The sequence below is a fragment of the Cupressus sempervirens genome, chromosome 2 (genome assembly GCF_028749045.1).
Source record: "Cupressus sempervirens isolate cs-2001-9-10 chromosome 2, ASM2874904v1, whole genome shotgun sequence".
In the NCBI taxonomy this organism is placed as follows: Eukaryota; Viridiplantae; Streptophyta; class Pinopsida; order Cupressales; family Cupressaceae; genus Cupressus; species Cupressus sempervirens.
The window spans coordinates 564,870,369-564,872,932 of record NC_143119.1 but is presented as its reverse complement, the minus strand read 5'-3'; positions in this window follow the sequence as shown (position 1 = coordinate 564,872,932).

Below are 2,564 nucleotides of genomic sequence, written 5' to 3'. Positions count from 1 at the left end.
GGCGGGGTGACTTGATGAACGGACTTAGAGAGTCGACTTGGTGGGTTGAGCTAGCGGGGTGACTTGGTGAGAGTACTTGGTGGGCTGACCTGGCAGGGTGACTTGATGAACGATCTTAGAGAGTCGACTTTGTGAGAGTACTTGGTGGGTCGAACTGGCGGGGTGACTTGATGAACGAACTTAAAGAGTCGACCTGGTGAGAGAACTTGGTGGGCTGAGCTGGCGGGGTGAATTGATGAACGAACCTAAAGAGTCGACTTTGTGAGAGTACGTGGTGGGCTGACCTGGCGGGGTGAGTTGATGACCGAACTTAAAGGGTCGACTTGGTGAGAGTACTTGGTGGGTCGACCTGGCGGGGCGACTTGATGAACGAACTTAAAGAGTCGACTTGGTGAGAGTACTCGGTGGGGTGACCTGATGAACAAACCTAAAGAGTCGACCTGGTGAGAGTACTTGGTGAGAGCAGTTGGTGAGAGCAGTTGGTGGGCTGACCTGGCGGGGTGACTTGATGAACGAACTTAAAGAGTCGACCTGGTGGGCCGACTTGGCAGAGTGACTTCATGAATGAACTTAAAGAGTCCACTTGGTGGGCCGACCTGGCGGGGTGACTTGATGAACGAACTTAAAGAGTCGACTCGGTGAGAGTAATTTGTGGGCTGACCTGGCGGGGTGGCTTGATGAATGAACTTAAAGAGTCGACTTGGTGGGGTGACTTGATGAACCCACTTGAAGGGTCGACTTGGTGGGGTGACTCTATGAACGGGCCTAAAGAGTTGACTTGGTGAGAGTACTTGGTGGGGTGACTCGACGAAAGGACTTAAAGAGTCGACTTGGTGAGAGTACTTGGTGGCTCGACTTTATCAGCAGACTTAAAGAGTCCACTTGGTGAGAGTGGGCCTAACGGGGCGAGTTGGTGGGGCGACTTGGCGAGCGGTATTAGAGAGCCGACGTGGTGAGGCGACTCGGCGAGTTGGTTCGTTGAGATGACATGGTGAGCTGACTTGGCGAGTCGACCTGGCGAGCGAACTTAAAGAGTCGACTTGGCAACGTACTCGAGTCGACTTGGTGAGGCGACCTGGCGAGCGGGCTCAAAGAGTCAACATGGTGAGGCGACTCATGGTGAGGAGCTATCCTTGAGGCGACTTGGTGGGCCTACTTGATTAGTCGACTTGGTGAGCCGACCTGACGAGCTGACACGGTGAGCGGGCTTAAAGAGGCGACGACTTGGTGGGGTAACTCGGCAAGCCAACTTATCGAGGCGAGATGGTGAGTCGACTTGGTGAGCTGACTTGGTGAGCACACTTAAAGAGTCAACTTCGTGAGGTGACTCGGCGAGTTAGCCCGCTGATGCGACTTGGGCGGGCCGACCTGGCGAACGAACTTAAAGAGGCGACTTGGGCGGGCTGACCTGGTGAGCGAACTTAAAGAGTTGACTTGGCAACGTACTTGAACAACCGACTTGGTGAGCTGACATGGTGAGTGGGCTTAGAGAAGCAACTCGGCGGGGCAACGAGCTGTGAGTGGACTTAAAGAGTCAATTCTTGATTTGGCAAAGACCACATGGTTAGATGACTTGGTGAGCCGACCTGGCTAGCAAAATTGGCAAGCAAACTTATAGAATCGACTTGCTGTCCCCAGCCAGGATCGCACGCCTGGGTCGACCCAACTTGGGTCACCCGACTAGGTCAACCCATCTCCGTCGCCCCAGCCTCGGGCGACCCGACTGGGTCGCCAGAGTGGGTCTACGAGGGGAAAAAAAAAAAAACAAAACAAAAAAAATCATGGGAGGCCCTGTACAGCGAAAAGCGCTAAATTTTGGGCATTACAAAAAAAAAAAAAAAAAAACAAGTTACCCGCTTTTGGATCACGCACAAGTTTCAGTTCACGTATTGCCGAGCCGACTCGAGGCGTTACGCCTAGCTAGCCAGATTCGAGGTAGGGTAGCCAAAACAATCCGATTTGAGAATTTTCTTTATAAAAAGAGATCATGATAGGCCTCGTAAGGCAAAAAAGAATGAAATTTTGGGAGTTCAAAAAAAAACGTTACCCAGTTTTGGATCGCGCACAGGGCTCGCCTCACGTAGCATCGAGGTGCCCTGGGTGACATGATTCGAGTGAAAAGTCGACGGTGGCATGAGCCGTGCAAAAACATTGGAGGCCATTAAGGCTCGAGGCGCTTCGAGTCGAGGTTGCCGAGGTGGGTCGGGTTGAAAACTTTGGGCGTTAACCAAAAAGAAAAAGTTAACCACTTTTGGATCATGTACACGGCTCGGGGCACTTAGAATCAAGTCGAGCACGGTGACATGAGTCGTGCGAAAAATTTGGAGACGACTCGAGTCGGGGCATCCGACTCTATTCGAGTTCAAAACTTTGGGACTTGACAAAAAAAAGAAAAAAGAAAAAGTTACCCGGTTTTGGATCACGTAAGTGACTCGGGCCACTCAGAATCAAGGCGAGTGCGATTACATGAGTCGAGCGAAAAAAAAAATGGAGGCGGTTAAGGCTCGACGCGATTCGAGTCGGGGTTCGGGTAATTGGGGCGATTCGTGTTGGGGTTGCCGACA